At 33.4% G+C, this 26,572-nt stretch overlaps 1 pseudogene; it reads left to right on the top strand.

Moving 5' to 3' along the window:
- Window positions 1-14,839: 14,839 nt before the first annotated feature.
- Window positions 14,840-20,610, top strand: LOC108903209 (annotated as a pseudogene).
- Window positions 20,611-26,572: the final 5,962 nt, after the last annotated feature.

The raw sequence follows: 26,572 nt of genomic DNA, 5'->3' as shown, positions 1-26,572 counted from the left end.
GAACGCCCACTACTTGTCGTAAAAGCTTTCAATGTATTTTACAAACAATAAATTTAGATCTGCTCGACAATACGTAATTCAGCAGACTATTTATATAGCCACGTAATTCGCCAGTTAATATGGGCACCAAGAATCACTAAATTATTTATATACCTTCCCCTAACTACACCCGTTAAATTAGCGAAATCTGTAATGATAGTAACACGCTCATTTATGCTGTGTTAGTTGTAATAAATCAGTCTAGCATAAATTAAAGCATTTAAATTCAAATATTCCCTCAATTCGAGTCTCTCAGACAAGTCCTGCGTCAATCGGTCTGTGAAATATTACGAAATAGACATAGAAATGTAATTCAGGCGGTGGTGGCGTGTACGAGGCCCAAAATATACGTGACATGCTGGAAGGAAACGTTTAAATTCCCACGGCCTTTACGAAGAATTTGGTATCGTGAAGCAATTAAATAGAAAATATTGTTTATTGCATTTATATATTTGGCGAAGCCTGTGAATATTGCGCGGTATTAGATGCAAGACGTCTTTTTTTGAAAGTGTGTCGACTGGATTTCATTTAAAATGGTAATAGGTGAAGGCGTTTATCAAATTATATTTTTAAATTTATGGGTCATTGGATATATACATATATAAAACTTTGTGGATATATAAAATTACATAAACAGGGAATATGTCCAAAATGGCACAGTTCATATTTTGTCATAGACAAAGTTTATTAAAGCGAGCATCCTTGGAAATTAGATTTATTTTATTTTGAGTAACATTTTTCATTATTAGCTTTTCTGTATTTTTCCATTATTTTAAAGGTAAATTAATACCATAGATTTTCGTATATTCTTCAAAAGTCATTTATTTATACGGGGTGAAACAGATCTGTAAAACTAATGCGTACAAGGTCAAAATGTGAGTAGATTTTCTTAGATTTGTTTTTTCTATTCCTTTCAGGGCACAAAAATTAAAATTGTTAAAGTTAAATCATTATTGATAAGTTTTTATAATGCACTGCCATCCAATTATCAGTAAAGTGCCTATAGGCTGTTTATTATAGGATTTTAAAAGGAACTATGACGTTCAAGATATTTTATTACATGAATGGTCATTTTAGATGAAAAAACCGTGAAGTGCTATTAAATTAGACGGTGGTAATTGGAGATAGGGCACCCCTTTCGGTTTTTTAATTGTAGCTCGAAAACGAAGCAAAACTAATTTCGCTATAGTTCATTGGAAAAATTATTTAGAGAATTAAATTTCCCATCGAAACGGCTAATTTAAAAAATTTACAAGGAAAATTTTATGCAAAGAATCGTTAATAAAGAATTTGAAAAAAAGCAAAGAATTCGATTTTTCGATTTTTTTTTTTACTTTTTTGCCTCTAGTTTTTTTTGAGTAAAGATAGGTATAGGCATTGCTTCTTAAAAAAAGTAGATAAAATTTCCTTCGAAGAAAGAGATTGTACAGTATTTTTAGATGAGAATTGACTGATATATGGCCGCTCAAACCCTTATACGTTTTAATTCTCATTTTTTTGTAAAAAAGGAAGGATTCGTTCAAGGCTTTTCATCACATGACTTGTTCGAAGGGTCATTAAAAATGAAAAAACCGCGGAGTGTTATTAAATTAGAGGGTTGAAATTGAAGATGGGAAATTCAATTCTCTAAATAATGTTTCCTATGAACTATAGCGCAATTTTGCTTTGTTTTCGAGCTACAATTAAAAAACTGAAAGAGGTTCATTTTCACCTCTATCTCCAATGTCTACCCTCTAATTTAATAGCACTCTGCGTTTTTTTCATCTAAAATAACCCTTTGAACGATTAACCCTGTTTTTTGGATATAATCATTAGCCTACTACCTACAGTATTTGAATAAGATCAATTATATGTTTAAATTGTTTAGTAGTATATGTTACTCTAAGAAAAATTGGATTTATTTTCACTCAACTTCACTCAAGAATATATCAGTTTATGCACACACAGGATTGAGTGAAATTATTGAGTACATTTTCAGTGAATATTGGGCATTTTACTCATTTGTGATTATATTTAAACTAAAACTCAACTTCACTCAACTTTCACTCAAAAATACAGGGTCGGAAAGTCCCCATGGTTCATCGGCCGTTACGTGAGAGCGATAAAGTAAGTCATGATGAGATGAACCATAGGGACTTTCCGACCCTGTATATGTACTCTTTAAATAAAATTTTCACGTAAACTCGTATTTGGTGCACTTGTACCTAAATCAGAGTAAATGTCTTCATTACTGAGTGAGTTTAAATGTATATTAATTTCGAGTAATTTGAATAGCGCCGTGAAAATGGCATTGCTTTTGTAACATCGACCACAGTTGATAGGGGCTCTAGAAAAGCGTGATCGCCAGGAGAACAGGCCTTAGCCGGCAGCGGCGGGTCTCAGCTGACAAATCTCAGCCAGGACAGGAGGAGGCACCGCGAAGTGAATTAATTTCAACGTTATATATCCTAATTAATCATTTATGAGCGATATATTTTTACACTCAATATTTAGTTAATTAAAAACCAAGAGTAAAAAATGACTCGATAATAGTTCAACTTAAATCATATTAGAGAAAAAGTCAACTCTAAATTGGTTTTATATACACATAATAGAATCAAAAGTTGCTCAATTTATAGTTAGCAGTAGTCGGGTTTGAGTAAAACTCACTCATTTCTGATGCAATAGTTTCACTCAGTTGTAGTCATACTAATAGAGTGAAAATTTCACTCAATCGGATGTGGATAGAAATTGATACATTATTGAATAAAATTGAGTATAATTCGAGTGAATTTTTTTTACAGTGCAATATCGAAGGAAAATGTACTCAATAATTCCACCCAATGGATTCACTCAAGGCCTTTTTGCGTTCACTCAGCCCAATTTCTTTACAGTGTACTATTAATGAGTGCAATGTATAATATAGTATTTATTTAGTGCCCAGTTTCACTGGCACGCCAGGCCGACAGGACAGGCATTAGGGTGCCGTTAGATACGTATCGAATAAATTGATCGACGCGAAGCTTCAGACCAGTGGCAGACATATACACTGACGCGGATAGCGAGATTGCTAAAATGTGAAGTAGTTGTTGCTCCGCCACCATTAGTAAAATTAGTATCTATTAAAAACTTCGTTATAACGTTATCACTAAAATCAAGAAAATTCCGTGGAATATCTTTTCCATTTCTTAGTTAATCAGTTCCATTTCAGGGATTTGAATTTTTAAATTAATGTCGCTACAGAAAATTTACAAAACTTTTCTTAATTGAAAATCACCATATGTCTGAACTATTCAGAAGGCAAACAAGTTTTAATAAATTTTCATAAAATCTTCTAGGCACTGCTTTTGTAAAATATCAGGTGTCAAAATTACAAAAAAATAGTATCATTCCGTAAATTTCCTTTAGGGCCGTTGAATTTAGAAAGTAGCATTCTGCCATGAATCTGTACTTTACCAGTTTTTTTAGTAGGTGTACCAAAATCGCGCCCCGTTTTGTTATGGCGCTATTACTCGGTAGAAGTGAATTCTTGCCCCATTTTCTAGTAAATGATATTTTTCATACTTTTCTTTGCTGTTATATTTGTTTAAATCAACGACCTAACTTGTTTTGGATAATTGTGAAGCAAACTGAAGCACTTGATACGGAATGTCTAACTATACTAATGAAATGATCTATAGGATTTGGAATTATTACTTTTACTCAGAAAATAAAAGGAAGTCTAAATATCAATTATTGCCAACGTACCAAAAACATGCTATCTATTCTAATTTCTTCTTTCGTTTATTGCAAAAAAAAATTTATACGCTGCAGACAATCAAAAGTTAAATTTGTCTTTGATTAATTTTTCTGTTTCCAGACAATCACTACTTTTACTAAAAAGCATTTTACCAAATGTAGGTTTGAAAAACAGTATAATAAATTTGTTGCAGATACATATGAATGTTCAGAAAAAATAATAGCCTCATATTTATCAACAAAAATAAAATCCTTATAAATGTGGCTACAAGGGTTAGAAGAGAGGTTTGATAAACTGACCTCACTATAGAGACTCTCCTTATATGTGACTGTAAATGACGAGATAAATTCGATTGTATTTAGTTAGATATCCTACAGTCAGCATATAATTCGAAAAATAAAGTTATTTTTAAAACACATTTTAATTTTATAAAATATATGTCGGACTAATGAAGAGAGTACAAAACCGTCAGAGTCTAATGATTTTTGTAGATGGACATTTTCGAAAATAATAAAGAGAAAATGGAACATATTAAGAGAAAATAACAAAAATATATTTTATTCCAAATAAAATATTTTTTCTAAATTTCAACTTGTAATTTATGGGGCGATTTTCGGAAAGACTGGAACTCAATAGTTCGATTAGGCCTTCTAAGAACAACCACGAGCAGACGAGGGTCAAGTAGTATAGGTGTCATATTTGTATTTAGAGTGTGGTCTGAAGAGCCTTTGTCGTGGAGACTAACAAATTTACAAACCGATAATTAGAACAACCCCAAAACATTTCGGCTTAAGTAACTTCTTGAAAACGTATCACCATGTGACAGTCATCTGTTGCGTCCGGGAAGCATCAGCCTATGCTGGGACAGAACAAAGAAAGAACTTTTAATTTAATTTAATTTTTAATAACTTGCGAAAACGCGAGAAAGGCGTAGAGGTTCCAAATTAGAATTAAATCAAATTGTTAAGTTGGCAATAATTGGAAAATAAAGTAATAGATCAAATAGCTGTTTTTTAGGCGGATTTTCCAAGCTATAAGAATATATTAAATGAGATTGACTAATCCGCCCCGTATTGCTACACGGAGTCACTTAAGGAAGGCCTAGGGTTACTTGTAAGTCCAGTTAGTCACAGAATTATTTGTATAAATGTAAATTCAGGGTTCCCGCCAGTTAGATAAGAACAGAAATATCTGGACCCAAGAAATGGGCGTGTCGAAGCGAGGTGTCGAATTCAGGAGAGATCTTTGAAAAAGGCAGTTTTTCCTTGGGTTCCACATTGAACAGTCTACTTAGTTTTAGAGTCTCGGGTTAATTTAATAATGGATAGTCATTCCAAATTTTGCTATGGATCGCGCATTCCCTGAATCTCGGTACGCTGTCGCGTGTAAATAAATTAATTAATAATTTTGTTCGAGCGCGTTGTGTCGTTATTTTGTTTGTTTGGTTTGGTTTTTATTGTTATTAAAACCTTTCCTGGAAAGTTTTGGTGTTTTCTTGTTCTTCCAATGCCACCCCATACAACCAACCACTGGATTACATTCTACATGAGCGACGTACGGTAAGTGTCTGAAATTCATTCTCTGTACGTACCTACAACATTTCTAAGTTCCCACGTATCTATTAGTTAAAGTACATATAATGATAATTATAAACTCCCTTTCGAGAATTAAATAGTAAACTCTTTTGAAATCCAGACTCGTTATGATACTGGTCATAACGGTAGATAGATAATTAAAGAAATAATCCATCAGGTTACAAAACTATCCCGAGTATGAGTACCAGAATAATAGGCACTCAACTGAGGAATAAAGAAAGGAATATTTTAATAATTATTTTGATACCCAGATTTTTGAAAATTAATTTATTAGAATTTGTTTGAAATGAAAAAAATGTGAGAGCTAATAACAAAATATACGTTAAAAAGATAACATTAATTGCCAATATTGATATTAAATGTCTATGTCGATCACTGCTATACTGCTTAGCTGCTTAGCTGATAAAGTTTGTTGAAATTATTTCCAAATATATTACATCAATGTAGTGGTCTATTTTATGAAACGATCATACTTTTAAATTGTAAAATGGTTGTAAAAAATGTACCCTTATAGCAAAGTTTTCCTCTCCTGATACATATTTACTTCCCACTACAGTTGCAGTTTCGATTCGCCGGCCAAATAAAATCCGGAGTACTGTTAGCATTCCGCGAGATGCAGAAAAACTTGTTAAACTGTTGTTGTTCGAAGAGGATTATGTTTCAGAAACACTTACCCGTCCGTTTATTACCATTTGAACAAGAATAGATGTAAACATTTTATTGCCATTTTATAACTCTGCGACGTCGAAAATCATAAAAATAGGATTGTGTTTGCAACTTTCGCGCATAAAATGAATAATAAACAGAATCTCCACCTCGCCGGCTAACGGAGGTCAGCATAAGTTTCCCTGGCATTGTAAATCTTTTTCGTAATTTTATTGCTTCTTGGATCCCTGAGCTCCGTTAGAGGAACTTTGATATTCCTGTGATAGGCAAATGATGCCGGTAATACCTTGTTACACAAATTGTAAACAAATAAAACTGAAATTATGTATACGAGTACGAATTGTCCACTAGAATATTTTAAGATTATAACTGGTGAAATGATTCTGTAATATCTGCAGCAAACATTTTAATAGATGTATAATACCCAAAGACAAAAACATGATGATTCTCGTGGTCTGGGTCATTTCGGTTTTTGTCCCCGTTAGGTGTAATCTAGAAACTTTAGGATTTCTTTAAACAGAACATCTAAATTGAAAGAGTGTCATAAATAGAAAGTGGACAGAGATAGGTACACATGATTCATCTTCGAGAACCCATAGGTGGAGAAAGACATTTTGTACAATTTCTGTGTTTCATTATATTACTCTTAAAAAACATGTTAGGTAATGTAATATCTTGCAATTACAATACTTCAATTTTTCAAAAGTAAAAGTTACTTCTTTACAAAAAAAAATTGTTTTTGTTTTTCTTTTAATCGAATTATTTTATTTTCTGTTCTAGTAAATTGATTACTCGCATACAAAACAATTTATTTTTTATATGCTGAAGACGATGAAGTCATCAGAAATGTTCCATTACGTCAGGATTTTTCCCTAACCTAAAAAAATTGCTCGAAATCAGAGGAACTCTCGATTTTTTTAAACTAAAGTACACAAGCGTGTTAATAGGATCAAAATATATTTATTGTATAAGTGTTTTAAGTAGCATTTTATCCACGCAAGAATGTTTAAACGCGAGAACGTAGTTTGAGCGTTTAATATTCTTAAGTGGATAAAAAGCAATCAAAACATGAATGCAATACAACATTTTATCCATAATCACATCACGATAATATTTGTGGAATTATTGGAATTTAATAAAAAAATATTCGCACGATTTGATATTTCTTACTAGTACTCAATGAAACGTGGTAGGTTTTGTTACACCTACTGGTTGCTATGGTATGTTGTTTATTATCAATTATTTAATAAATAGTTCTATCTGAATTTGGAAAACATGCAAGAAAGTAATTGTGTTCCTGTGGCTGTTTTTGAAGAAGCTCAAGAAGCTATTTTCCATTTACTGTCAGCGAAATCCAGGGAACATTACGAAAAAGTGTCCGCCGAATTTAACGAATGGAGGGAAGAACAGAGTAATGACAAATAAAGAAGTCATACTATCGTATTTTTCTTAATTTTTTAAATTTGAAGAAAAAATATGCAATTTCATCTATGTGGTCGAAGTATTGTAATATAACAACCCCGGGTTCGATCGAAAAAATAAATAAACAAAAGTAGTTGTGGGCAAAACTATGTGATCGTCATAAGGAATACCTACGTTTTATACATCCATCTTTAATTGACCGGAAGGCGCTGGCTACTAACTTTAAAGAGGGGAAGTATGGTTTAATTTTATAAAACAAAAGCAGAGTAAATACACCTAACTTTATTATTTACGTACAACAGTCTTCAAATTAAACATGTGACAAATAGAAAGAACAACAAAAACATTAACAACCATTTAACATAAAATGAGAGTGCCAGGCTCACCTAGAGCTCCTGTGGGGAAAGAGCATGGCAGAGAAACCCACGATTGTTGCTCTAACTACCCAAATATAAATACAAAACAATCGCTAACAAAAGGCATAAATTAGGATCCTTTGCTAATTATAATTAAGACCTGACTTATTTAATTTCTCACTAAATGTCACCTCACTCGAATTAGACATACACACTTCCAAGTAAAACTGAAGAGGTTTGGTGTTAGTTAGCCGGCAGGGCCGGAAGGTACTGGAGTCCCAATGGGAGGCAATCCAGCTATGAGTTTAGATTTCGGAAGATCTGGTTTAGCAATTCTTTTTTTGTATTTAATTCTTCTTTTTACAGATTCATGCCTCACGAGCGAAAATGTTAGTAAATTCAACAAGGCTCTTATATGCGTATGACATAAAGTGAGCACAAGAAATGCTTTATTATTTGTTTTTCGAACAATGTAATCATGATAAAACAAGTTAGATGCGAAACAAACAAGTTGTTATTGCAACATCTGGGCAGTCACGACAATATATACATATTTTAACATGTAATAAATAATGAGCAATCGTTAATAATAATTGTAACAATTTTACCTTAGAAAAATATATGCCCCTGAACATAAAACAATGGAGACTAAACATACAAAGAAGAATTGTTATCATTAAACATATATAACCCTGACAATTATAAGATTACATAGAACAATTTACAACAAAGTACTTAAAGAATATTACCTGCTAATTAATACGGGTTAAACACTTAGATTTTTCACTATTTTGCCACACTGCCCGCCGATCGTCTTGCTCCCATCTCCACGCTGTGCTCACTATTTAGGCTTCCTAAGCGCTTGTTTTTGTGCTTCCTTCTACCAACTGTCAATATTACGTTTTCATTATTATACAACACCCACGTAAGTATGGTTTTGCACAGTAATCGATGTTGAAGGCTACTATAACGGTCTACAAAAATATAGATATTGGAAAATATAACAAGCTTACTGCTTATTTGAAGAGTGAATCGAGAGGATACAAAGCAAAAGAAGCTGCAGAAAATGCTGTTGAAGTATACAGAAAATATATTTCTCTGCGCCCAATTCGCCTAAAACAATACAAATTCTTTTTAAGATACATCAATCAAAAATGTACTTCTCAGCTGTTGGAATTAACACATTGGCGAAGGTAGTTGCTTCATTCCTGAATATCGCAAATCCAGAAGCATATACTGGCGATTATATGAGCAACTTTATTGGCCAATAAAGGTGCTGATCTTACAACCATCAAACGGCATGGTGGATGGAAGAGCTCCTCTGTAGCAGAAAGTCATGTTGAGGAATCCATATCTAACAAATTTTATATTGCAAGGAAAATCCAAGGTAAATAACTGTTTCTTACAAGAAGAGACATCCGTAACTTGTGCAAATTCTTCACAAATCTCGGCAGATGTTATGTGTTCCGAAAATGATGGCAACAATGCTACAAGGGTTGTTATTAACGGAGAGGAAGTTAAATGTGATAAAACAAAAAACGAAATGTCTATTACTATAAAAATGTTAATGTTAATAAATAAATTAAATTTGATTTATTATAGGTTTATTAGTTTTTCATTATTCTACTAGTGAAATAAAGTTAGTTTATTCCACTAGCAGGGATGGGCGTTTACGCGTCGACTTTAATTGTCGACGTCTACGTGTAGACTTCGCGTAGACTATGTAAACAACGTAGACTATGTAGACAATGTAGACAAAGCGGAGTTTGCGCTCTAATTTCAGTTTAATCTAACCTATATTATATTTGCGTTACATTTACGTATGATCTATTTTGTGCTGTACTCAATTCACCACTCAACTTTTTCTGTTTGACTGTTTTTACATAAACATAAAATGAGCGGATGTAAAGCAAATTATAATTTTGGTCGGTTAAAATTAAGAAAGTGAAAACTTTCATATTTGTATACTTAATATATATTTTTTTATATTTTTTAAAACAAAAATTATTATAAAAAAAATTATATAAATATATAAAGACAGTCAGTAAAAAACAGTTTATTTAATTTTAAAATTTTAGTCTCCATTCGTGACCTCATTAAGTGAAAACTAGGGAATATATGTATAGAGGTATATATACCAATAAATACACATAATATTTAGTTTGGGAAAATGCAATAAAAAACAATATCTTGTGCCTCTGCAAATATTTACAGAAATATGTTACCATTTATCGTTTATTGGAAAGCTCAGCTCTATATGATTTGTATTAAAATCTTAGATCTTATATATTTACATAATATGATCTAGGATTGAAACAAACATTATTTTGAAAGGGTACCTATATTATCAATTAGTAGAAATATTTTATAATTTTTTTTTCTATTAATTTCTGTAACTCTAACACCTTTAGAAAAAATAAAATTAATGTGTTCTAACTAAACTAAAATATCTACACAAAGTGTTCTTAAAACTTAATCAGATATTCCAAATTGTTGCTGACTTTAAAAATGATAAAATTTTCATTAAAGAATATATGCGACATATCTTTAGAGATTTTATAGAAAAAAAAATGTTGGTCAATCTGACCTGACTATCGAGGAGCATCAAGCGAGACACTTTTTTTTTCTCGTGAATTCTCGGCAGATATTGTTTGATCTTTTGTACTTGGTTCATACATTTTTTTTATAGATGGTTGTGATAGGTAGGTACTTTTCCAAATTCCAAATTTTCAATTTTTCTTTTTTTTGCAAGAATCACGAGTTACAGACTTACGAAATTCTTTTTTTGAGGTACATACCTACCACACCTTTTTCTAGTTTTGAGAGTTTCTTTATTGTTGACATTGTCGACATTGTCTACATTGTCGACTCTTCCAAATTAAGTCTTCATCTAGATCATTGTCTACGCGTAGACAATTGCATTGTCTACGTCGACATTGTCTACCCGCCCATCCCTGTCCACTAGTGGATAAAGTATCACTTTAGGTGGTTCATATGTGTGGATGAAAGTCCGATTATAAGGTGATTGTGGATAAAAATTTTTTAATTGGTGCACATTTTTTCCTAAAATGCCTCCTTGTGGAGTTACAGCCATGTTGTATCAACTTTTGGCATTAAAAAATGTTTTTATTTGAAATGGTTACACTTATGTCATCTGTAAACCTTAATAAGCAGCCCTGTATATTTCCTGTAATATTAATTACCGTGTTCTTTGTATGAGTTCTTGGGCTCAGAGAACACGGCTATTAAGTTATTAAATTTCCATATACTACGCATTAAAATATCCTAACGCTGATTACTTAATACCTCACATTATCCAGCCCATAATTATGTTCTTAAACGTGTAATTACTTCTTGATCTGGCCATCTTCAGTCCTTGTATAGTTCAGGTTATACCTGGCACGCCTACAATAGAATCAGAGCTTTTCTCGTAACACTGGAGGCACTAGGAAAGTTTTGTCCCTAACAATGGAACAAAAGGCTTTGTTTTGTTTTAGATTTAAGAAAGTTCGGAGGAGATTTCAAGGCCAGCGCCGACTTCGGGAATAGTTTTATTATAAGTAGGTAATCTCAAGCTTGGCTGGTTTCATGGACTTGGATCATCAATGAAGTAACTCACCGAAGCAATTGTTCTTGAAACTCAGCCGGTGCACTGATGTAGGCTAATTTCACTATCCGCGACATATGGAGCTAAAATTCCTGCAGGTTTTCTTCGAGCCTTTGTCATCTACCTATAACTTGTGTCCGAAAAACATGTTGTAGATTTGCTCCACCATATATCGTTTCTAAAGCCGCTTCCAATACTTGATAATCCTTTTGTTAATTTTCAGATATCGTTCTTAACACCTCCACAGCTTTCACCCGTAGAGATACTATTAACGATGTTGCTTTCTCTCCTAGGACCAGTTATTTGCTGAGGGGCTGCCTGGAATTGTTTTAGATGCGGTGCTTCTTGACATCTTTCCATTACCTTAAGCTTCTTTTGCTGACAACTGTGTAAATTTGCTGTCAGATTTGTGGCTTAACTTTGTAGCTCAATTACACTTTTTTTCCACAACTTGGGCTTTATTGACTTCACTTTGTAACTTAATTCTTCTTCTAGGACTTGGATTTTTTCCCTACCTCACTCGTCAATTGAATTATTTGCTGTTCAACAATTTCTTCCTTAATAACTTCTTCTAACTCTGTATTATTTTCACCTTTTCAACAATGCGCCTTTCAATTCTTAGTTAATTTTGGTTATTCTTTATTTCTTGTAAATTATTAATTTTATGCATTTCTTTTTTTTTAATCTTTCTCTATTTTAACCTGTCGGTGCTTAATCATATTTTTGTCATTCTTGTATATGTATAATCTTTAAAAATTAAACTACAACTTCCTAACGATATTTGTAATAGAAAAGTCTTATACGTAAAGTTCAATTATGGATCAAAATATTTTCTTTGGAACGGTCGTGTCCGTGTGCTGTAGGACGATGAGTTACGTGCTGTAGACCAGCCGCGTAAACAAATCGTCGTTGAAAGATAGAAAGAGACTCCCCAATTTTTGAGGAATTTTTCAATGCAAAAGTACAAACTAAGAAAAGTAGATATTTAAAAAAAAATGATATTTTCTTATTATAATATAATTAATCGTAATTACTATCTTAAATGCATTGTTGTTACTGCAAGAGTTCGCAAACAAAATCACATGCGTAAGCATTTGTAGTTGCCAACTGTATACACTAAACAAACTCCATTAAAACATGGAACAAACTGAAATAAAACTTACCATTTTTAGAGAAAATGTTGAAGTTGATCTCCATTAGCGCGAATATTTTCCCATATTCCATGTGTTCCCATAATTGTGTCAGCAGCTTCAAGTATACAGTTTCGCACTTCTTCCACCGTATCAATTTGAGTATTGTAAACCAATGACTTCAAGTGATTTCAGAGATAAAAGTCCATTGGAGTTAGATCGGGTGACCAAGGTGGCCAGGGCACAGGACCAAAGCGTCCAATCCAGTGCTGAGGAAACATTTAATTCAAAAGTGTCGTTACTTCTCGAGTACTGTGTGGAGGAACCCCATCTTGAAGATAAAACATGCGTGCCCGAACTTGTAATGCCACATCGTTCAATAATTCAGGCAACCGGTTCTCCAAAAAGTCAGCATATGTTGGTCCATTTAGTCGTCCTTCTAAGAAATAGGGGCCCACAAATACATCGCCTGTTATGCCAGCCCAAACATTTACCGAGAACCCATGAGTTTCCCTAATCGCGTGAGGATTTCTTCGGCCCATATGTGCATATTATGGAAATTCACTTCATCACGGGTAAATATCGCCTCATCCGTTACACAAACATAAGCAGAAAAGTCTACTTGATTGGCACATTGCTGTAAAAACAATCTGCAAAAACGCATTCGTTGATCACAATTCGGGGGTAAAATCTGTTGAACTGGTGGCAGATGATAAAGGTGCAACAGCTGGCGCCTTAAGATGAGATATACGGTACGAGATGGGGTTTATATTTGCTGTGCGAGTCGTCGAGTACTAATTGTGGGATCTTCGTCAAGATTTTCTAACACTGCAACTTCAACATTAAGGTTCACTTGTTGATCATGTCCTTCTCCTCGAGGTATAACACTTCCCATATCTCGCAGCCGCTGAACGCACTGTTTTGCACATAGGGGTGACGTTATGGCCATCGTTCCCAGTACAGCCTACTCGCCGTGAGTGCATTTTCTCCGGCTGCATCATACACTAACACCATATCGACACGTTCGGAAATAATAAATGCGTTGTTCTTTCGGTTCATTGTAAAACTAGTTTGTGCACAAACTAAAAAAAATAAGCGAAGTAAGAAATAAGTATCTCGTTTTTAATATTATCTGCACGCTATTCTTATTTTTTACTTATTTATAAAAATTACACTAACGTGGAATTACAAAATAAAAACTTTTGTCTGGAACCTTTCACTTTTTAACACTGACGGGTCGATAGACGATGCTTAATATTTTGTAATTAAGTGAATAATGAATTCGATACAATTACAATAATAGTTGACTGCATAAATTTGTTGGCAATTTAACCTAACCTTCTTTTAGTATTACTAGTATTAGATTATACCGACTTAAATTATAAGGTTACATCTCGGGTCGCATAAAAACATTTTCAAATGTTTTAATAAATAACACATCAGAGTCGGCTTTCATTTTCGTTGAATAAATGAACTTGAAATGAAAACGCGAAGATAGAACTTTCCCATATAAGTCTTTTCTATTACAAATATCATCAGGATACTGTTGTTTAATTTTTATAGATTATCCACGCCACACCCTGTATTTCGACATTTTCTATAAAATACTCTCCTTGATATCGAGGCCGCGCGAGTTATGTCCTTTTTGATGATCTAGAAAATTCTCAACCTTCGAAATTCAACTTGAACCCAATATTATAATCTGAAAGGTTATAAGAAACGTGAAAACAAAGGTATTACAAAAATTGGCAAATTAACAAGCATTCAAGATCATAATTGGCAAAACAACAGGGCAGGTGAGCTTTCGTAACATTATATTTTGGATTATCCTGTTAAAAAATTGAAGACTCTGCGATGTACCTATCTCACAAAACTCAACTTTTGTTGCAAAACACCACATGAACGAATTGAAAACAAATTCCCCAAGAAACATTTTTTTTTTATAACGGTTGTGCCCATCAATAACTTATATAACCAAGCGTAGTACATACTCGTATGTAGCGAATAGTTCTTGACAACTATACAAAACCTTCATAAGCCTTACACGGTGGAGTTTATTGCCTTTTCATTAGTGATTGCTTTAAGTTCGCAACTTGAGATTATGAAATCTTATAGTTACGTTCCTTAATAAAACTTATCAAGTTACTTTTATCAAACCGTATAAAAGTTATGTAACCGTTTTCATTACTTTTATAAATTCGCGATTACTTCAATTCATACGACATTTAATTTCCAGGATGTAAAATTACTCTTACACGAAGAGGTTAACCTAGTTACAGCAGAAACATGGAGTAAATGTATTATGCATGTCCATAAAGAGAAACAACGCAGGTGAGATCTCGACACGACAGTTGATGTATTGGTTGATCTACTGATAATACTCCTAGGAGATGACAGCAGCTCTAGTGATGAAGACGACAGTTCTAGTGATCACAGCGATAGTAATGTATATGTGCATAGTGTAGTGTATAGTAGAACGTATAATAAGTGTAGTGCATTGTACAATAAGTGTTAATGTGTGACCATTATAGTGAAGTGATAGTAGGCAGTAGTATATACTGTGTATACATACAGCGTGGTAAAAAAGTTCTGCATACAATTCATATTTTCGTTAAACAATTTTTTTTTTCGAAAAACGGTGAGACCCATCAATTTTTATTTGATCCAGGGCACCTTGTTATGTGGAAAAATTTTTTTTTCAATAATCCACTTACGGCAGCGATGACATAATTTTTTTTTTAAATGACAACGCATATTTTTTTCGTTCGAAATTGATGACAGTGATAATTATCTAAACAACGGTGTGAAAATTTCGATGTCTTACATAACAATTTTTTTTAGAAAAATGCACCTTAAGTTCTTGAATGCAATAATTTGCTGTTTACGGATCAAATGCCTTAGAAAAAAATTTATTCGGCAGAAAGCATTTCAGATAACTTAAGTTGCAACTGGTGTTATGTAATATTTGCGGAATTATTCATCAGATATTGTCAGGATCCTGATTAAACTGCAAAATTTAGAACCAAGTTCAACCGCACAAAATCCAAATAGTATGTAGCAAATTAAGGTCGACTTTTTGTCTTCGAGTTTGCCGATAAATTCCTAAAAAAAAAAGATCCAAAGAAATGTTTACTTGAAAGGAGTAGATTACCTGAAATATTGAAGACTAAAAATCAGTACCGATTTAACATTCTTTGGTGAAATCGTTTAATTCGAAATGGCAAAACTTAGTGAACGCGAAAGAATTGATATTTTGAGGATGATTGGTTTCGGCGATAAGTTACGAACCCATCAAGAAGCTTGCCAATTATTTAATGCAACGTACCCTGACAGACCACCAATTACGCAATCTACGGTTAGTAGGGTACTGGCAAGGTTTGAGGAAACTGGTAGTGTGAAAGATGCTCCTCGTGCGGGTCGTCCTAGAGTAGATGATGAAACTAGATTGAATATCCTGGTGGAGCTCCAGGACAACCCTCATTCTAGTACAAGGTCGATTGCATTGAACAATGATATTTCACATGTAACTGTGGTGAACTTTCTCAAAAAAGAGAAATTTCACCCCTATAAGGGTCACTTGATACATGCATTGACTGAGGACGACCCAGACCGCCGTCTCCACTTTTGTGAAGATTTAATGCATCGATGTAACGGAGACCCCGACTTCCTCAAGAACATAATTTTTTCTGACGAGGCTACTTTTTATCTTAATGGATCGGTGCATCGACATAACTGCCGGTATTGGTCTCAGGAAAACCCGCACTGGGTGCAAGAAGTAGATCATCAGCACCCCCGAAAGGTGAACGTTTGGGCGGGAATAATAGGGCGTCGTATTTTAGGCCCGTATTTTTTCGAGGAAAATTTAACTGCTGCTCGCTATTTGGATTTCCTGCGGTTCGATTTGGTCCCAAGCTTAGCAGAGTTATTCCCGAACAACGAGGATCCTGATATTCCTGAGGAAAGAATTTGGTTTCAGCAGGATGGTGCACCGCCCCATTATGGAGTGCAAGTACGGGAGTACTTGAATAACACGTTTACTGGCCGGTGGATCGGGCGACGCGGAACAATCGAGTGGCCTCCGCGTTCGCCTGATTTAACACCTCTAGACTTTTTTTTGTGGGGCTATTTGAAATCGCGTGTGTACACAAACAGACCAGGTGATTTGGAAGAACTTAAAAACCGTATTCGTTTTGAAATAAATCAAATCGACCCGGGAATGCTTGAACGAAGTGTAGACGGCGTTTACACACGCTTAGGACAATGCCAAATGGTACAGGGTGGGCAATTCGAACAATTTCGCTAGACTTACACAAACATTAGTGTAATTTTACTCGTTTGAAATGTAATTTTGTCAACTTTGTCCTTTTCGGAGCCATTAATAGTGTAAGTAGACAATTATCACTTATAAGAACTTAAGGTGCATTTTTCTAAAAAAAATTGTTATGTAAGACATCGAAATTTTCACACCGTTGTTTAGATAATTATCACTGTCATCAATTTCGAACGAAAAAAATATGCGTTGTCATTTAAAAAAAAATTATGTCATCGCTGCCGTAAGTGGATTATCGAAAAAAAAATTTTTCCACATAACAAGGTGCCCTGGATCAAATAAAAATCGACGGGTCTCACCGTTTTTCGAAAAAAAATTGTTTAACGAAAATATGAATTTTATGCAGAACTGTTTTACCAGGCTGTATATAGTTCAGTGTATTATTATAAGTGATAAAGTGTGGCATCCGCGGCGTGCGCATCAGGTAGGTGTAAGTGGGTGGTGGTGGGCCATCGCCGTCCGAAAGGACGGCACGTAACAATTAATTGTGGAGAGGATGACAAGTGAGTCTATAAGCTTTTTAAAGTAAATATTCATTGTGAACTTATTTTTTATAATTTTCTGTTCTTTGACCCAAGTAGTCTTGGAATCTTGTCCCCTGCACCCGTCCCCTCCCTTCCTGGTCTAAGTGTTGGATATAAATCACTACCCATTATTATGGTACACGAGTAAAGGTACTAATTTCACATCATGTGCATTCTTTTGGACTTTCTTACATAACACACTTTTTTTGTTAACTGTGTTATGAGACCATTAGTGATCTTTACGTTTCTTTTTAAGTACATTTTTAAAGTTTTAGAATGGGCACATTGACATGTATATTATTATGATTTGTATGTTTTCTTTTTAATTTTGATTTTGTTGTTTTGATTTTGTTATTGTGATTTTATTTTACGTTATGGGCGCCTTTATATGATTACGAAGTTTGAATATTTTTTATATTTTGATGTTTAAATTTTATCTATAGTAGTAGAGCAATTCAATTTCAGGGTGAGGGTTCCTACGATTACGTTTATTTTTATGACTTGTTTAAACTAATTTCAAATGAAAGATATTTTTAAACTTAACAAATATAGGTATATTCTGATTACTTCTGATTTATAGTTAAAGTTTTATAATTGACACTTTTTTATACTAAATCTAAATAAATGATAACATGAAACTTCCCTCCCTTAAATCTAATGTTACAGTGCTGTGTTATGTTTTCTATACTGCAAACATAACAATGTTTCAAAAATGAAATTTTGGTTTTGTCATACGCTTACCTATATACAAAAATGTTTACGAACTTAATTATTTTTCAATTTGAATTCAAAGTTTGTACATTTAAATTGATCAATGTGTGTGTCTACAACTTAAGATCCGTTGTCTTGTAGCGTTGGTTGTATCTCCTATGTGGAATTTCCATGCGATCCTTGGGTAGCCTTGGTGATGGAATCTCACGATGAAATCGGGAATCTCGTTGTGAACGTACTCTAATAGGATAATTCCAATCGAAGATGCACTACACTTTATTTTTATTAAGTCACACTTATTCACTTTTTATTAATTTGTGACCTGTTCAAATTTGGTGTTGCACTTTTATTTACTGATTGTAGATCTCGATGAATTTTCAGACTTATGGCATTTCAGTGAAATATGTGATTCGGACTTTTGACATTTATAGCTGTCAGTAACATTTCTCCACAAGGATGACTGGATAAGTTAACTTTTTCACAAACTTATTGATTTATATTGATTTCAATTGTTTACTTTAGAGGTAAACTGACGATGTTGTTGCTTCAGGAATATATGGAAGACTGCCTGCGACGAGCCCGGTCTTTGGTTTTATTGCCGTTAAAACAAAAGAACCGCTTCCATAGGAATGTCACCCAAACATTTATCGAATTTTATTTTTCAAAATATCGACTTTTATTATGTTTTATGCTGCATGATGTTTACATATTCAGATTGCTTGAATTTATTTACAATTTTTGATACCAGTAGCATGTTTCTAGGTTAACTTTTAAATTATGACCTTTACTTATTTTTGCAAATTCTAGCTAAATTTCGATATACCTACAACTTAATTCTCTGCACATCTGTCCATTGAATGTCTGTACTACTACCTCTTTTCTACATTTTAAACAGTACCTATTTACCTGTTTTTTAAAACTAAACAAAGGTAAATTTCTAGCTTCCCGATTCAGCGAGAACTTTTAAAGTCTACACAGAAATTTGAACTTTGGTTGGAGTCTAAATACAGTTTCTGACGTTATGAAGGTCCTTTATACACTCTGCAAATACTATTTTGCAGTACTACAACACTTATAAAACTAGAAATTTACAAATTTTAACAGAACAACAAAATGTCAACATTTAAACGATACATTAAACCTTTTTAGGTTTAATTCTACACATAAATACTGATCACAGGTATACTGTACTTATATACAAAAGATTTTTGTAATACATGAGTGCATTTTAATAATTATTGAATGTGCAAATTAAATTTTTGTCACAATTTTAACAGTTGAGACGTTTTATCGAGCAAATCGTTTTCTAGGTAATTGGTCACTATCGCACAAGCCTACACCCCGAAAATTCAATAAAAAAACATGTTTCATTGAACAAACTAAATGATACTGTAACAAAAAGAATTGGTAAAACATAGACACTACACAACAATATTGCTTTCTGATCTACATTAAACACTGTAGAACATTTCTGGTACTAAAACTAGAAAACACTCCTCACCTAGCATATCAGGTGGGCCCGGACCACCATATTATCATAGTTATGGGAATTCCCTCACTCCAGTACCTGTTCATGTGAAATCTCAGAGCTTGCCCAATCATGCCTCACACTGCAAGAAATATTATAGTTGTGCTATTTTTGACATACTCAAAATATGGCCGGAAGACTTTGCCAGTCAGCTAACCCTCTTAGATCTTCCAGTTTTCTTGGGTATCCAGCCCGACGAACTCACGAGCAAGAAAAACAAATTGACCGTAGCTCCTAACGTCGTGGCCTTCAGTAAGAGGTTTAACCACGTGAGTTTTTGGGCGGTGCAGGAAATTTTGTCGGGATCGACCCCGAAACAGAGATCCGAGACGCTTACTCACTTTATTAAGATTGCGAAGAAGCTGTGTATTTGAACAATCTCCACTCGTTGTTTGCAATAATTTCTGCCTTACAAAGTGCCTCCGTGTATAGGTTATCGAAAACTTGGTATTACTTGTCTAAGAAAGAGAAACAAACGTTTGACAAGCTTGCAGAAGTCTTTTCCGACGCCAACAATTAGGGGAATCTCAGGAAACACATTGAAAGCTTGAAGTTACCGTGTATACCTTATCTTGGGTTATATTTAACTGATTTAGTGTATATCGATATGGCCCATCCTCATTCGGGTGAGTTGGAATCTCACCAGAGGCAATTAAAAATGAACAACATACTCAGAATAATCTCAAATTACCAACATTCGGATTACTCCCATCTGCCTGTAATCCGCCATGTGCAGGATTATTTGAACTTAATTAGATATATCGAAGAACTACAGAAATTCGTGGAAGACGACCAATACAAGTTAGACTGGAACCCGTCTCGCTTCCACCTAGTTCCTCCAGTTGTAGTTCTAAGGAGTCCATTGTCGCTGACATTGTCGCTTCGCTTAACTTGTCCCCCGCTAAAGCTTCGTCCGGTTCATTGAGATCCCTTTTAGGGTTGCTTTCACTGTACAACAAGAATAAGACGCTCTCTCAACGGTGATAATAAAGTATTCTATTAAAAACTAAGTTGTGGAAAAAGACGTGTTGTCGGTTCGAATGTTTGGTGGAGAGTCCCTGTATGTGGAGTCGGTCGTAGGTAGCTTGTTAGTCGCTGGCAGAAGTCCCCGGTCCTTGGCGCCACTCTGTCGGGGTCGTCTTCCGGGAAACCTGTGGTACGTCCGGCGGCGTTCTTGATGTAATGCTTAAAAATGGGTCACTTGCAACATGTGTAACCACACTTATATCATTACAAACTTAATTTGTATACAAAATATCCTTCATTTAACTTAATTCTGTAATCCACACCCTTTTTGTGTCAAATTATGCTATACTATAGTTAAATACTTTAATTTATTAGAAGAATTTTATAATTCGGTCTCATTTTTGGTACGTTTTAAATTTTCAAGCCACTAAGTCATAGCAATATGTTTTTAATTTGCTAAGAAATATGCTATTATAAAATTAATTCTAATCTTATAAACTTAAGGTATGATTGCTACTAGACAAAGCAGGCACAATCGGTATTTCCATCATGGCTAGGTAGATATCTTTTGTAGTACCCACTACTCGTAATATGCGAGTAATAATATCAGATCCGGGATCCTTACTCGCGCCCTATAATTTACTTATTAAATTTTCGGCATTCACGAGATGCCCTCTGAAAAAGGGTCGGGCTTTGACGGTACCGAGAATCGAGGTCAAATCGGATTACAGGCGAGCCCTGTTCACAATCGGGACCCATCCCACTTCCGACGTTCACGATACAGTTGGCTTCCTCTGTATCTTGCGTTACATCATCCATTATGTCATACGGCTACTGTGGTAAAATACAAAGACCGGGGGAGTATTGTAGTCGTCTCCCTGTGATGCATGTTTGGAGGTAAACGTGCACTTACCAGATTGAGTAACCCTTACCGGAATTATATGGTTGTACGGGATGCGTATCGCTGCCTTACAATAAATTTAACTCAAAGTTTTTAAATGTGGCTGACTTCAATGTACAAGATTGTACTTCAACATTGCTTCACAAACGTACAAATAGTCAAAAATTAGATCTACATTGATACAAATTTTATAATCTAATTGTAAGTAGATTGATACTTGCTTATAGATACATATTGAATAAAATTTCTTAATTATTATTTTTTACCAAATATGCATAAATAAATGCCATGAGTTGCAACAGAAAGTTGGCAACAACGCAGAGTAAGCTGAGTTTATTGTTTGTAAGTAGACAGTTTTTGTCATGTATATAGGTATATGTTCTTGAGAATTAGAACAGAAAATAGCAAAAGTAGAAAAAAAGCCGTTGAAGAGAAGATTGTGGAGCCAGAACCTCCGCACACTGTTCGAGGGCATCAACTAATCGACATAGAGTGCATGGCACAGAGCATGTACTGCTCTGTTTTCAAAGAACTTTTACGTATTTTAGATTATCTCTCCATAGTGTGATTACGAGGTGATTCGCGTGGAAATGTTTAAATATGATTTAGTTACACACTACTATGATGCACTTCTGTGAATACAAAAGTTCTTTATAAGACAAGGGTTTAAAGCGATTGCATTTATGAAAGTATAACACAAGTTGATATATGTATGTAGTGATAGCAGCCAAAATATTCTAAAAATATACTGAAATTATTGAAATGTTAATTTTAAAATGAGAAATTATATTAAAAATGTCATAATTTATCTAAACAAAGTATATATAAATATTTCGTTGTTTATATGCTAATGTATTTTTTACTTCTTGTATTGAAAGTTTATTGTACTTTATAAATATAAAAAGATTTCAAAAAACATACCTCATTTGAAAATTTCCCATTTTAAATTGAATTACACAAATAAACACAAGTTGAATGTAATCCATTTGTAATGACTAATTTGTGTATCGAAACGTTTATTTAAATTTCCCGCCACCTATCCTCATTCTAACTCTATTGCGCTGTTGCCATTACTCCTTCCCGTTTATTACTTGGCGAACGACAAATCATAACTTTTTATGTTTGATAATTTATTTGTCTGTGAAATGCGGGGTAACCGTTTTTTCTTTGTCTCATCTATTAATTAATGATTCAGCTAAATGTCTATATTTTTTCACCTTACCATTTGCATTTTTTCACCCGTAATTCGATTGTAAAGGTATGCATCATAGCATTTCCCATAAGAATCGATGTTAAATATTAAAATTTTTGGCATTAATTAAAAACAAAAACAAATCGATAAATAATATCAATTTTAACAAATTTTATCAGTGTAAAAAACCATAATAATTTTATTTCATTAATTTATTATTCGATAAAAAATGTGTTTATGAAAAGTTAACCCAATAGTCTCTTAAATGAAGACGCTTATCATCCCTTACTAGCAGTGTTTATAAACATCCTCGAATAGCACGGAAATCATAAAATAAATTACAGTTCTTTATATATATAATTTTATAAACTGAGATTTCCCTTCTATTATGCCAGAAACTTGAAATTGAGTGGCCTTTTTTATTATGGTATAAAGATGTTGATTGTTCACAAGAATTAGATTAAAATATGGAGCATGAAAATCTTAAAACAAGTTCAAGAGAAGCTAATGCATCCAATTTAGGGAACTATATATACCATTAAGTTGAATTCCCCGTTGAGAAAGCTAAGAAAAAATTGTACTACTTTGTTAGAGATTGCAATTTCTTTATATCCTACAGCTTTCTGGGATCTGTAAATTTTAAAACACCCATCGAATCTTCTTGGGACAATAGTTTTTACTAATAGATTAGTTTCTGATGCGATCTATTTGCAATTTTTTTTAACAATCTTCCAATAGCCCCTACCCATCCAAGATAACGTTGACTTTAACAGAAACAGCAATCCCTACTTCCATTCGATCCAAGTAATTGTTGAAATTGAAAAATTAAATCCTAAACTGAGAGAAACCCATCCAGTTTTTACAAAGTTATAACCAAGTTATTTCGCCTATATTTAAAGACATCTACAATTACATTCGCCGTTACGAATCTATAAAAAAAGATACTGACCAATTGTAATAATCAACACCTTTGCGAAAATATTTGGAATATTATTATATGACGATATTTTTTCACCTGTTAAACATCAAATTCCTCATCTCCTGTTCTGTTGGAGTTCACCACAGTTCAGGATTCCCTCAATGGATCAACTTGGGACCTTTACTTTACAATATATTCATTAATGACATTGCAGCAGATCCCACTCTCTTTGCGCTGACTATTAAAAAATATTTTGAAACATTGTTTCGTAGTTTAAAAGTAGCCTATGCATGTCCTTGGCACGCAGCCAGGATGTGATACGAAAATGTAACAATGGCAACCTCTACTTCTCAAGAATATTATAATATAATAATTTCATAAGGTGCTGTACAATATGCCAAACCGAGAAGTAGTTTTTACAAACTCTCTAAAGATTTCACGATCTCATATTATAAGTCTGGTACCCAAAAAATCCGCACGTTCGTACATTTTAGTCATGTTACTGTCGTTTTTGGCTACATTAAAAAATAAAACTAGTACGTACATCATATAAAGTGTAACTGATAAAACGTTAATGCAAAGTTGTAACTTATTCTGGTTAAAAATGTCACTATATAAATATATAAAGAATTATTACCGAACCGTCGTATAGGCTGGTTAATAAAATTTTTATTTTTATAGATTCGAAAAGTTCAGATATCTTAAAGTAGTAAATACACGGTGATTCAAAACTTATTCAAAAAAATTTGGGAATAGATGCGGCATGAGAAATGGAGTCAATATCGTAAAGAAAATTTTTGTAAAATCCTTATAGTTTCCGAGAAAAAATTATTGAATTTGTAGTACTTTCAAGCATTACATCGCTGGATAACTGTAGTCTCTAGCATCATTCGCAATACTAGTGGAGACCACGTGGCCTCAGCTACTCCGAATACTGAAATCCGATTTTACAATCGTCGTTGCGATAGTGTTTAAAATAGTTTTTTTTAGTAGTTAGTGTCAAAAATGGCTTGCATGTATAGCAACTCGGAGTTGATGGATATCGTTTTAATTTGTGGTGAAACAAGACAACATTTGTATTATGGTGAAACGTTTGTGTTATGGGGAAGCAGAACAACATTTGTGTTAGGTCGTAGAAACTGAGTAAGATGGACCCAAATGTGTTTACACGGCGGTGGACAAAATTTTGATCAGTTGTTTTAACATCAGGTATGTCAAATTATTTTATTAATTAGAACCGCAAATTAACTTTATTAATTAATAATAATAGCGGCAAAAGCAGTTGAATTTGCTGATATAAATTAGGTGCTATAAAATTCTATTTATTCCTTTCCTTGCAAAATTCTTTCATGGTTTTGTTCGTTTTTATCAAACTTTGCCTGTGTGCCGGTCGCATTGTGCGAGGTCAGGTTTTACAGTGGACCAGTTTTCAGTGCCGTACAGATGTTTTTTTTTTAAATCATTTTCGAACTGCCTTTTTTTATTTTTTCAGTCCCCTGTACATTCAAATTATTTTCTTTTTGGATAAGCTCTGAATCACCTGTATATTTGACGAATGTTTTAAATTTAAATCATTATATTAATACGCATCCAAAACTATGAAAAAGTAAAAGCGAAAACATGAATTTTCGTCCTGAAGCCATCGATCATTCTCAGTAACATAATCTGTCTTTAATATTACCCGTATTCTTTGTTTAGGACAATCTGGTACCGTCGTTCGATAAAACTTTAGTCAAATTAAGTTTACTGCATAAACTGCAGAGAATTATGCTTTTAGTTCCTCAAGAAACTTTTATGACCACTATTTTTTATTATTGATGAAATATATGTCGCAAAGAATAAAGGGATTCTCAAATCCCTTGTTTAATGTTTAGGATTTATTCTTGCTACAATTAAGAAGTGATGCGGTAGATTTATATTTAATATGACAAATTTAAAGAAGATCGACATTAAAATCAAATTATTTGTAAAAAAAAATTAAACAGAATAGAAAGTAGAATCCAGACATGATGACTTACACTTTCAAATTCCTGTTTGAAATTGTAATGTTTGATTACAATTTCAAACTATATCGATGTTAAATTATGTAAAATTTAATTATAATCAGACCTTACTGAGGTTTACGTACTTGACCTTGAACCGAATGTAGCGTCATTTGCCTCCATAATGACGTAGACAGCAAAATACTTAGACATGGTATTACAGGAACCAAGAAAAATTTAGTGTTTGATACTTTTTTAGCAAATGGAAACAATTTCCCTCGTTACATTATTCTATGTATGTGCAATATTTAAAATTCGGAGAATCGCAAAGGTTTCAGTATAAAATTGTAGAGAAATTACTTAAAATTTGCTGTTGTATCCGCATTGAATTTATTTTTAAATTTATTGGATTATGATACTTATTTCGACAGTCAACTGTCAACTGTCAACTGTCAGCAGGTTACTGAATGTTCAAAATTAATAGAAAAGGTTCATATGAAATGTAGAAGTCAGTTTCGACTCATTTTAAAGACATAACGGAGTACGGGTCAATAATCTTAGCTGTTGCTAGATATTGAAGGTGTACTTCACTGCTGGATGTATCCCGCAAAGTAGTTGTTTCTAACAATATCACTATTTACTTATTCTTTTGATAGTGGTTTATTTAATATATTCCAAACAAATTGGAACTATCAGTGCCAAATTTAATACATAGCCTTCATAAATTATTGCAAGCCACGTGACCAGTATTTTTTTTTGGAACAGTAACTTTATTTCTTTCGTGTTGGCAATAAAATTTCGCTAAAATTTAAAATTATTAAAATAATAAGATCAAGATTATGTTAAAACATAACATTCTATTTCATCAGATGTGATTGGTCTAATTTTACACGAGATTTTATTCAACCAATCAGCGATAGCATTATCTCAAGCGTAGACGTAATAGTTTGTCATTGGTCATTGTAAACGAATCATTAATATTGGTG

Source organism: Anoplophora glabripennis, unplaced genomic scaffold (genome assembly GCF_000390285.2).
Source record: "Anoplophora glabripennis isolate ALB-LARVAE unplaced genomic scaffold, Agla_2.0 scaffold114, whole genome shotgun sequence".
Taxonomy (NCBI): Eukaryota; Metazoa; Arthropoda; class Insecta; order Coleoptera; family Cerambycidae; genus Anoplophora; species Anoplophora glabripennis.
The sequence above is the reverse complement of the archived record's forward strand: the minus strand, read 5'-3'. Positions and strand labels throughout refer to the sequence as shown.